Source organism: Zootoca vivipara, chromosome 4 (assembly GCF_965207765.1).
Source record: "Zootoca vivipara chromosome 4, rZooViv2.hap1.1, whole genome shotgun sequence".
NCBI lineage: Eukaryota > Metazoa > Chordata > Lepidosauria > Squamata > Lacertidae > Zootoca > Zootoca vivipara.
Window position 1 is genome coordinate 32,876,652 of NC_142587.1, and position 12,904 is coordinate 32,889,555.

A 12,904-nucleotide genomic window follows, 5' to 3' on the forward strand; every position below is an offset into this window, starting at 1 on the left:
GAAGCCAGGTTTGCTGTGCAAGAGCTCCCCATCAACTATTACTACACAACCTTATAAGTTGGAGTGTGAGTGAACCCTACCGCCCATATAGCGACAGTATGAAAGTGCTCTGGGGTGGTGGTGGCAACAATTCTGGCACAATGTTACAAAGGCTTACCCTAGGTTCCTGTGCAAAAATCTGTCTGAATGTTTTGTGGAGGAGCTTCTTAGCTGTTGTTCTTTCCCCAGTGCGAAAACCTTCTTAAATCTCTCTTGGTGAAATCCCCTGAAACTGGTCTAAGTATTTGAAAACTGAAAATGATGCAAAGTATGAAATTTATAGAAGGACTAGAACCTCCAGACTCCTTCCGTATGGTATGACTTATCTTTATGACTTCTATACAGGAACATTCTCAAGTCAACCATAATCACAATTCTGCCGAATTTGAAATTATGCTATTTTGACTCAAGACACCAGTGTATCTCGTTTACACAAGAACAATCTTCTTCTTCTACACCTGGCCTGTCATATTCAATCCATGGGGACCTGTTTTTCTTTTATGTGCCTAAATATTTGTTAGGTTTTGTTCTCTGTTTTTGGTTTCTGATACTCTGTTACAGTAGTTTTTCTTGCCTTATATCCATTAAAGATGAAATAAAAGTATTTATTAAAAAACATTTGCTATTATTTTATTTTGCCCAAACTATGGGGACTGGCAGATGCCCTTAAGAAAAACCAACAACTTCTTTTGACCAAGGTCCAGTGGATCTAGTGTCACAGGGTGGAACATTTTAAAGTACTTCCCAGAATGTTTTGCTCTATTTTATGGAGTGAACTGAACAGGTGGATATTTGTTCCCCACTCACTTAATCCACTTGACCACCTTGTTGGCAGTGCCAACTATGATGGACCCCATCCTTTTTTTTTTTTGCAAGAGAATAACGGCTTTATTTGAACCTCTGCAATGCCTGGAGTATACAAATGATACTATTGATGTGCATTCTCAGTCTAAAGCTACTGAACATATTTCTTGGAATGTAAGACATTCAGGTTGCTAAGAACTGTGGCAGATGAGAATAGGCAAGCTGGACATTAGGGGCTAGTGCTGTCCCATTACTAATTCCCCAAGCTATCCGATCCCTCCAAAGAACACAGATCCACTTAATAAACAATTACAGACTAATGTAAATGACTCTCCACTGCCAAGTGGAAGAGATGTGATATCTGATAGGGTCAAGCTGAAGTGTTTGAGATGGGATGAATGTGAGGTAACCTGACACCAACCATCATGTTGTCCTGGCAATTTAGAGAAACAGACATACACCCCCAGACATCAACCCCCACTTCCCCCAAGGAGAATAAAAATGAGACCTAATACATCACTTCTCTGATGGGCCTATTTTCAATTGATCTGAGGCATCAGCATCCTGAGATATCTCCTGAGATTTATGTGTACCCACCTGGCAGCTGCAACACCACAGTATGAGCACTTCAGAGTGCTGCTGGTTTAAGGGGTCAGATCCGTGCCTGTTTAACAAAACCTAAATCAATTGGGAACTAAATGGATTTGTATTGGGTTGTATCCAATGGTGTCACTTTCTGAGCAGAAGGGATTTCCACCCATGCAATGGAATTTCCCTTTTATTTATTCATTAACCATCTATTGAATTTATATCCCAACTTTTCCTCCAAGGAGCTCAAGGTGGTGGGCATTATTCTGCATCTCCCCATTTAATCCCCACAGCAACCCTTTGAGGTAGATTAGACTGAGAGGCAGTGACTGGCACAAGGCCACCCAGTGAGCCTCATGGCTGAGTGGGGTTTAGAACCCTAAAGCTCCTAGTCTGACACTCTAACCAGTGCACAACACTGCCTCCTCCCCTCATGTTTACTGTGTTTACCTCATATTCGCTTCTGTTCCGGAGGGCTGGAGAATCCTCCAGATAAGGAATAATAATAATAATAATAATAATAATAATAATAATAGATTTTTTTTGGTATTTAATTCACATCATACTAAATTCTCACAAAAATAATGGCAAAATTATATTCATTCTGTATATTGCATTTATATCAAATATTGGCAAATCCTAATTAAAGTGGAATCTTTGTGTAATGGCCCAAGTTTGTCCATTAAAAATGTAAAAGGAATTTGGGGGAAAAAGTAAAGAAAGAGGCAAGCAGGAACCGAGCACAACAGCACTCAGCCCACTTGCTGTAAGGGACCACGAGGATCATCTAGTACTAGTCCAACCCCCTGCAATGCAGGTATCCTTCACCCAATGTGGGGCTTGAACCCATGGCCCTGAGATTAAGAGTCTCATGCTCTACCAATTGAGCTATCCCTCAGGGATTAAGAGGCATACTGCCTTTGGCAGTGGAGCTACAATATAGCCATTGTGGCTGGTAGCCATTGATAGCTTTGTCCTCTGTGAATTGAGCTTAATCTTATTACAGAGCCATACAGTTTGATGGTCCTCACTGTGTCCTGTGGGAGGGAGTTCCATAGTTTAACTCATGCGCTGGGCTAAGCAATGCAGGGCTTTATCTTATGTATGCCTTCTATTATGTATGGTCGACTTACTATATACCTTTTAATGACCTCTATGAACTCTTTTATTTTAATGCAATTAATGTCTGGTAAGTCATTTGGAGACCTTTGGGTAACAAGAATAAATAAATAACAAACCCTTGCACCCGCTAGTTGGGTGCAAACAGGTTTTGTGCAGAAGTGGTAGCCTCTGTGGCTGGAATGGGAAACTACAACTCCTTGTCTATTTCCCATGCTGGCTGGGGCTGATGGGAACTGAAGTCCAACAACTGATGGGAACTGAAGTCCAACAACATCTGGAGAACCTCAGGTCCCCGACCCCATTGTATGGCAATTTCCACCTGCATACTGACAACTGAGAAACACTGGCCTGTGAGCGCTCCAATTGGAGAACAGCCTTTACCAAAGGTGTCATGGGCTTTGAAGAAACTGGATCTCAGGACGCAAGGGAGAAACGTGCTAAGAGGCACGCACGCTTGGCAAGTCCACACCGTGATCAACTCCCACCTGGAAACCAATGTCCCCACTGTGGAAGGATGTGTGGATCCAGAATTGGCCTCCACAGTCACTTACGGACCCATTGTTAAAACCGTGTTTATGGAAGACAATCTTACTCGGCTACGAGTGGTTGCCAAAGAAGAAGACAACTCAAGACAGTTGGTGAGGATCATGTCCTTGTGGATGCAAAGAGGAGATCACAGACTGGGCAGTACTGGTGGGGATTGCATTGGCTGGATTTGGGAACCCCGACCTTGCAGCTCTGATTGCTGGATGAGGGCATATTCCTGAATTTGAACATGGGTTTCTGGTGAGAGGTGACATTTTGAGCCCCAATATCGCATGCAGCTCTGTAGAAAAGAGCTTTGCACTGTCTCCATAAGGACTTGAAGGAAGAATGCATTATTGGAAAACCAGGCTCATATGGGCATCTTTCAAGGAGTGGGGTGTTTATTTCATCAGGTAGTGCTATTACAGGTACGATGGGATAATGTTTCTCATGTGTGGATCTAAACCTGCCAGGTAATAAGGTAGCCTAATGAAATGAGTTTTATTCAGACCTTGTCTCACTCACAATGCTTCAGCAGAAGACAATAAATCAAAAGATTCTTTTAGCAAATGCATCACACAAGGCCCAGGCATATTGCTTATGAAGTTTAATTTTGTAATAATTCATGGGGTTTAATATAGCCGCAGCCATTTCTATGGGATGAATCCTACAGGCTCATTGCAAAAGCTGTACTATTGTCCCCATATATGGCTTTTCTTGCTGGACCGCTGCAAAGGTTCGGTGTCATTTGCATGCTTAGCCTTTATGGGATTGCCAGACCTTGCTTTTTAATTTATTTTTCATTTATTGTGCTTTTATTACTGAGCGCGATTGCAATGCTTATGTCCTGAAAATGATGCCTGGTTGGGAAGTCAATGTGAACTGGTCACTGACATCAATTGGACAGAAAATCTAAACTTAGCATCTGTTTACTCTTGTAGAGATATTCTCTCCCTCCCTCTCCCTTCCCCCCTCTCTCTCACACACAATCTCTATTTTTCAAGATAAAATAAGTGCATCTAGAAATTAAGATGCTAAAAATAGATTTAGATTTTGACTGGTGTAGGTTCAACTAATGAAAACTATGATACTAAAAGCATATAAAAATACAATAAGCATAAAAGCAGTACGAAAGCCAAAATTACCTGAGGAATCCTGGGACCTCTAGTTTGTTAAGGGTGCTTGGAATTGGAACTCTTTGGGAAAGTCAAGGGCTTTCTAAATCTACGGTGTTTTTGCAGCTGAAATCCCAAATTCTCTAGATTGGATCTAGCCAGTTGGCACTTGAGGGTTAGGCAATTTTATGCCACAATGTGTGAGGTGCCACTGGGCTGCAGGGGTAAGTTTGCAAATGCTCCTTCCACACCCCCCCTTCGTCAGTGGGATCTCTCTGCTGGCATAAAAAGCCTTCCATGGCTATATTGCTCTATGTGTTGCACTTCAGGCACAGTGGTGTATAAAGGTAGGAAATAAAAGATGCTTCTTTCAATCCAGTTCTCCAGTTTTGTCAGGAGATTTAAAAATGGTTGTGCAATGCTATAAATCTTGTCAAAACCTAAATTCTTTAAATACCTCCAAGTGGGCTTTGCAAAACATTATTAACGTACAAAAATGTCATATAGTAATGAAATTCTAAGTAATTACAACTGAAATCAATATAGTGCATTTGCAATGTTGTTTACGTGCCACCCCCTATCAATTTTAATCACATCAGTGATTTCTGGCGCTTCTACATACATTTCAATTTTCACCTTCCTTATCTATAATTATTGTTCACTTTTTATAGAGGAGATGGTTTCTCCATCTTTACGTATATATGTTTTTGTAAAGCCAGTTTTCAGAAACAATTTATAATCAAAGCAATGAAAACTATAATACCAAACTATTTAAAAGACAAATCATCATAACATTACCTGAGGGTTCATTCAAATAAGTGACTTCAGGGTTAAACTATTTTTTTATGGCTCACAAGAGACTTCATAAGTCCAACTATGCTGTTATAAAAATATTGCTTTTTATGCATCATTTGCAATCGTTTCTCACTTTGTCCTGGGTTTCTCAAATTCATTGTTTATTATTGATATTGATTTGACCTGAGCCATCCACAGAGTCAATTCACACTTCGCTTTTTAAAACTCATGTACAAAATATACTCCAGGCTGAATGGAAATGTAATATGCACTGCTATCAATGAATAATAGCATGCATGACACACACATTTAAAGATTTAGATTTTGTGGCAATAATCACAGAAATCGGACTTGATTGCTGCTTCTGTGCCTTACGCGTTTAATGGGGAGGAGCTAACCATTTTAAAGAACATGCAGGCACTTAAAAATATGAATATAAAAATCAAATCAAAAGTAAAATGGCTCTGCATCCCACAGTTAAGTAGGGGTTTTAATCCACGCTGAATAGAGCCATATTTAACACTGTCCATGACAAAATATTAAATCTGGTTATAAACTGGACACAGGCTTACTGCCCAACATAGTTGTGGTGACTCTTCTTAAAATGTTAACATGTTGGTTCAGTTGCAAGTTAGGTGTTCAGTGTGGCAACCACACATCTGCTTCACCACATGCAGAAATCTACCCACATTCTTGACTTAAGGCCCTATTCATGTCTTCCACACACATAGAGTGTGAAGCATGGATATACTCTTTGCCCCATCCCCCAAAACCTTGGGATAAGATTGTGCCTTCAGAAGGCTTCTTCCTTCATGGTTGTCTGGAAAAAAGTCCAATGTGCTAGCTTCTTCTGGTGAGGAGGGGCACCATGTGTTTAGGACACCTGTTCCAGTTGTAGAAAAGGGAAGACACAATATTGTGAATGGGACTCAGTGGAACTATGCTCAGCGGTTTACACATTATGTTCTACACGCAAGTCATGTAGGAATGGGGCTATACATAGGCTACATTCACCCCACACACCTAAAGTACTATAATAGCACTATAAACCGTCATGGCTTCCTCAAAGACTTCTGCAAGCATTTGTTAAGGGTGCTGAAAATTGTTCGGTGACTCCTATTTCCCCTCACAGAGCTACATTTCCCAGAGTGGGTTAACAGTTAATCCCTCTGACAAAAATAGAGGTCGCCTAGTAAATATTCTCAGCACCCTTAACAAACTACAGCTCCCAGAATTCTTTGGGGGAGGCCATGACTGTTTCAAATGGTACCATAGTGCTTTTGCATATTTGAGGAGGTAGTCCAGCAGTGTGCCTCCTGTTTGTGGATGAAAGAATCATCTGGAAATGAAAGGGTGATTGCTGGTTTCCTTTCTCTTAAGAGTATGTTGCTCTCTTCCACTGGACTCATGATAGAATTGTCTCCTATTAAACTGTGAGCAAGAAATCTAGGAAAATAAACAATGGAATGTGGGTGGGAAAGACAAAGGGAGAAATGGCAAAGGTTTCCAAAATGTGCTATGGACTGGACATTTCTCTGGGGTTATTATTTACTTGCGTCAACATTTTCTATTTAGGAGCTATTTCCTCCAAAGCAATGAATATTTGAAAGCACCATATTTATTAACTGTTAATTTTACCCCTAGGCCTTTTGAGCTGCAAGTTCAAAACACAACTCTGGAAATGCACACAGGCGCCATCTGTTCATCTCCCTCTACATACTTTGAAAATGTCACCTAGTGCTTTTTTTTTGATTAATAGCATGATTTCGGTTTAATTGTGTGGTTCTTTTTTTTAATTAAAAAAAGCTTTCTTATACCCCCCCCCACTTTGGACAGTTACCAAATCATTGTGCATCTATGCACATTCATATTGGAATAAATGTCATTTTGAATGAAAGCCTTTATATTTGCAGGGAAACATAATACTTGCCCCAAATTGCCTGCCACCCTCGGATAATGTCGTGTTCCCTGGGTAAAAATCTGACTTAAACATGTATTTATAAGTATATAAAATATCTATATTACAATCAGTCAGACTATACACTTTCCTTGCTGTAGTGGTCCCTGAAAAAGTAATGATTTTAATTAACGTTGGGTTCCGCTTCCTGACAACAGGAAACAGTTGTCTACTCAGGATACAATATATTCTTCACAAGTTATTTCACATCAACAGTTCATGGTGATGGACCCCAAATCAGGCCACTCCATTCCACTTTTGTGGTGTATCTAAGTTGCCTTTTAATAAATTGTGCAATAGTGTGATTATCCCAGATTTGTACAGAGCAACTAATCTGCCTCATATTTATTGCAGGGCAATTGTTTTCACATATACTTTTTTTTATCAATAGTAATTCTGTTGCTGTGTCTGACTCCTGCCAAGTTGGGGTTAGGCAAGACAGAGATGTGTCAGGCCAAGGGGCAAAGAGACTCAGGTGGTGCTGTGGTCTAAACCACTGAGCCTTGGGTTTGCTGATTGGAAGGTTGGCGGTTCGAATCCCTGTGACGGGGTGAGCTCCCATTGCTCGGTCCCAACTCCTGCCAACCTAGCAGTTCAAAAGCATGTCAAAATGCAAGTAGATAAATAGGTACTGCTCCGGCGAGAAGGTAAACAGCGTTTCCGTGCGCTGCTCTGGTTTCACCAGAAGTGGCTTAGTCATGCTGGCCATATGACCTGGAAAAACTGTCTGCAAACAAACGCCGGCTCCCTCGGCCAGTAAAGCAAGATGAGCGCCACAACCCCAGAGTCGTGAACAGCCATGGCTTCCTTCAAAGAATATTGGGAAATGTACTGTTAATGGTGTTGAGAATCATTAGGAGACTCCTATTCTTCTCCAAAGCTACAGTTCCCTAGACTGGTTTAATGACCAATCCCTCTTCCCAGGGAACCCTGCGAACAATAACTCTCTGAGGGAAATAGTGGTCTCCTAACGTCATTGCTGTCCCCAAATGAACTTTATTCATGTTCGGTTCACCCAGCAATTATGGGAACTAATTTCAAGGTACAGTTCAGAGATTTTTTAACTAATTCAGCGAACTTTGTTAAACCAAATAAGATCATTCCAAGCCCTCATTAAATCCCCTCTAAGGAATGCTGCTTATACAAATAATTTCAGCTCCCTTTGACATTCCTCAGGTAAACTGTTCAATCCAGCACCCCAAATTCACTTCAAATGTTGCCTTAAGTCAGGCCTAGGAATCAGAATATTGCGAGACTACAGCTCCCATCATCCCATGCTGCTTGGGGCTAATGTGAGCTCAAAAACATCTGGAGGGCCACAGCTTCCCCCAAAGCTTTAAGTCTAATTAGATGGCAACTCTGCTGAAGTGAATTGCGAGGATATTTGGGTGGAAAAGGGATTTGGTGTATATAACAGAGTGCATGTGAGGCCTCACACTGTATCAAATATATTTCTTCACATTATCTTGATTACTGGGGCGTGCATGTTTTAAATCTATATGGAAAACTATTCTCTTCTGCTAACTTTTATTTTTTTTTCCTTTGTATCGCCGACTTTCACGAGGCTGTTTTGCTTTTCTTTTGTGAGAATGCAATTCAGGCAACTGGGTGTTTTTTTTAAACCCATTTGCAGTTCATGTACCAAACAGCAGCCTATTCTTTCCTCCTGCTTGTTCCTCCAATTAACTAGCTGTCCTCTATAAATTTTAGTGCCGTGTGAGTAATGAAGTCCAGGTAATGAAGGCCAAGAACACATGTTGTTCTCATTAAGGGATGGCATCAGCATAATTTGCACATCCCGCAACTATGATGCAAGCTGCTATTAATAGGGAAGAATAAATATCTTGGGTGGCAGACATTAATTATGGCTAAAGCCGAACTTCTGTCACAGATATCATAGGCACATTAGAGTCCATGAAATTTGATTTGTAAGATATTAAGGAACACCCAGGATTTAAAATGTGGTGGTTTTCCTTGAAGGCTGCAAATATTTTACAACAAGCAGTGGCTGAATTATAATCTTAAACCTAGGAATATTTTATGTTTTTAATTCTTCTTCTTCTTCTTCTTCCTCTTCCTCTTCCTCTTCCTCTTCCTCTTCCTCTTCTTTTTCTTCTTCTTCTTCTTCTCTTTCTTCTTCTTCTTCTTCTTCTTCTTCTTCTTCTTCTTCTTCTTCTTCTTCTTCTTCTTCTTCTTCCTCCTCCTCCTCCTCCTCCTCCTCCTCCTCCTCCTCCTCCACCTCCAGTTATTTAGTCATTTACTCATGTCCTACTCTTCGTGACCCCATGGACCAGAGCACACCAGGCACTCCTGTCTTCCCCTGCCCAGTTTGGTCAGACTCATGTTGGTAGCTTCGAGAACTCCTCCTCCTCCTCCTCCTCCTCCTCCTCCTCCTCCTCCTCCTCCTTCTCCTCCTCCTAGTGGCACTTATATCCCTTTTCTCCAGGGAACCTAAGGAGGCATACAATGTTCTGCCCTCCACACACAAGAACCACGTGAAGTAAGCTTGGTTGAAAGGCGATGACCGGCCCAAGGTCACCCAGTGAACATCACGGCTCAGTAGGAATTTGAACTCCCAGGTTCTAGACCAATCACTATACCACACTGGCTCTTTTTTCTCCCAGATAATTTTTCTCTAAGAAATCAAAAGCAGCATTTGTGCCTTATAACAACTCTGTGGGTTAAGTCAGGCTGGATAAAGGTCTGAGGCTCAACGAGCTTCATAAATGACCACTGATCTGAACCTGGGATTCTCACATCCAGGGCCACCACTGTGGCTCCTGAAATATCTTCATGTACCAGAAAAGTCTGGTTAGTTTAACCAGAAGGTTGGAGCTGCAGTGCAGTGTTGCATGCCTCTGAATAGCTTCCATGATGTTTCATCAGAGCAAGTTAGGTACATCACACAGGAAGAGCCTTTCAACCAAACTTACTTCACGTGGTTCCTGCTGGATCTGGCCAAAGGACCATTTAGTCTAGCATCCTTTTCTCACAGTGGCCAGCCAGATGTCTATGGGAAGCCTGTATGCAGTTTTCAGCCTCAGCTATTTCAAGTAATGTCATCGCCAGGGCAGGATTTGGGGGCAGGAGAGTCCACAGAGCAGGAGAATCTCCAAATGCATGACTGGTTCACCCAAAAATTAAGAAAGAGAAGTAATGCACATTATCATTTAAAAGGGGTGTAGTCCGTAAAACCAGGATTCCCCCCCCCAGCTGGAACTCAGTGGACACCATTGCCATTATAAGAGAACAAGGGAGGTGTTCATGGTGAGTTCCGGCACCTCCTTTTCTAGAAAAATAGCTCACTGTGTAACAGCATTAAACCTTGAGTTTAAAATTACCTAACTGTTCCACCACACATTCTGAGTAGATTTAAGTAATCAACTTGTGCCTTGCGCAGTGCTGCTGCATACCCCGCCCCCAATTGCTCCGATGAAAATAGTGACATCCCATTTCAAAATGATAATTTTACTATTTATACCCAATACATCTTACTGGGTTTGCCCAGCCACTCTGGGGAGCTTCCAACATATATAAAAACCACAATTAAACATTAAAAAAACCCTTCCCTATACAGGAGTGCCTTCAGACTGCTCGGCGGTCAGATAACTCCATACCCTCCAACATTTCCCCAATGAAAATAGGGGACATCCTAAGGAAAAGCAGGACATTCCGGGATCAAATCAGAAACCGGGGCGGTTTCTCTAAATTAGGGACGTCCCTGGAAAATAGGGACACTGGGAGGGTCTGCTGCTGTGCCACACACAGGTGGGCTGGGAGGATGGCGGATGCCCTTGTGGCAATTTCAGCATCAGCTCTTGTCAGGTTTAGCACTTCTCCCACACAAGACATGACATGCTGGCAGTTTGACCACTTGAGGTTTATATATCAACAACTCATAGCGCATACCCACAACTCATAGCTCACTGTCGGAATCACTTGACCCGACTGGCTCCAAGGCCAGATATACCCCAAGCCTGCCCACGCTTCCTGCTGGTTTTCCTTTGTTCTAATCGCTTGCTCCGCCTCCTCCTTCTTGGAGACTCAGGTGCAGCCAATTCCTTCTCCTTGAGTTGAATCCAACCCCCTACTTCCATCTGCATCCTGCTCCTGCATCTCTGTGCAGCTGCGAAAACTTACAGGCAGCAATTCAGAGCAAGAAGGGCTTCTCTCACTTTCGTGGTGTGAGTGAACCAAGTTCCTGTTTTCCTCTGCCTCTTCCTCCCCCTCTGCAGAGTCCTCTCTGCCGGCCATGTCTCTGACAACTCTGGAGTTTGGTTCCAGATTTGACCCAAAGGGCACATGCAGACTGCAAATGGTTTAGGATTTGATGGGCCAGCCAATCTTTTCAGCTTGATGCAGTGCTGTTTATGCATCTTCAATTCCATCCTGTTTCGAGGACCCCTTCAACTGCTTTCACTTTGCAATGTATGATTGGTCCAGTCATACAGATAAATCATCAACTCTAAACAAAACACATAATCTATCAAACATTAGGCGTGGGACTTAACCAGATCTAGGCTTCCCAGATGTCAGGTTTTGAGATGGAGGAGTCAAGTCTCTCTCAGCCTGCTTTCCACAACACTCTACACACAAAAGATTATTATTTGCCTTACAATGTCCCTGTATTTTGAAAAGCACTTCAGAGTCTAATAAATGAGATTCTAATAGCAACACCCATAAATGCAATAAATAAATAAAGCCATTGTCTAGAGATACCGAACATACTTTAATTGTATCAGATCAAACTATTTTTAAAATATGACACTATAAGTTTAAGATGGAAAATCAGCAAGGCTTTATATTATTAGCCTAAAGGGACTCGTATTGTTGTATTCCTATTTTAAAACATATGAAAAGATTATTAGCATTGCACTTGATACAGCTGTTTAGTGCTCTCTCTCACTTGGCTATGGACTATAATATAAACTGGATATTAAATATTTTGTTTGTTGCCCTCATTCTCTTTTTTTTAAAAAAGAAAAGAAATGTCAATTCAGATATCTTAGGAAATTGGTGATATCTTCCAGAGGTCTGCTTTACTAATGAAAGTCTGAAAATAGCTGGTGTTTCCAAGAACATGTGTTTTACATTGAACAACAAAGATACAATTTTTTTTGGCACTCATAAATAATGCTCTTTTTAAAAAACGAAGAGAAATAAAGCTTGTTTAAATGAGTCCCTTGAATATAAAACAATTGATAGTGAATATATACTTTGGTAGCACCTTCAATAGATTGATAAGAAGTGAAAAAAAGAGGATTGCTGTCAGCATTTAAGAAAAGCTTTTTAAAAAAGAGTGAGACAAAATGTGTTTTGAGGATTACTCTCTGTTAATGATGAGGCAAATGCTATTTTATGGGCCTAATCTACTGAACATTAATAATCATAAAGTTGAGGTAAATCCTTCTAGTAGAATTACTGGTGCAAGTGGTGTTCAAAATAATGTAACAAAGGAATTTTATAAAACATTTGGTTCAGCATTTAGTGGGGGTTTGGTTTTACACATTTCTTTGAAGAATGTACCGTATATTCCAGCGTATAAGACGACTGGGCGTATAAGACGGCCCCCAGCTTTTCCAGTTAAAATATAGAGTTTGGGATATACTCGCTGTATAAAAAATACAACCCGGCGTATAAAACGACCCCCGACTTTTGAGAAGATTTTCCTGGGTTAAAAAGTAGTCTTATATGCTCTACATATAAGTAATTCCACTGTAGGGTGCACACCTGCATTGTCCACAGCTACATGTGTGTTTGTTGTACATTATGGTCTGAATATGCTTTCCCTACATACCACTTAGGAAAATTATCTTGCCTGAAATAGTTCCAAAAGTGTTGGGTTGCTTGGTTCTTGATTTGTCCTCTTGTGCCTTAGATATCCCCAGCCTACTCAGTAAAACTACAAACACACTATACATTTAAAGCACTCTCCCAAAGAGTCTTGGGTTGTTAAGGG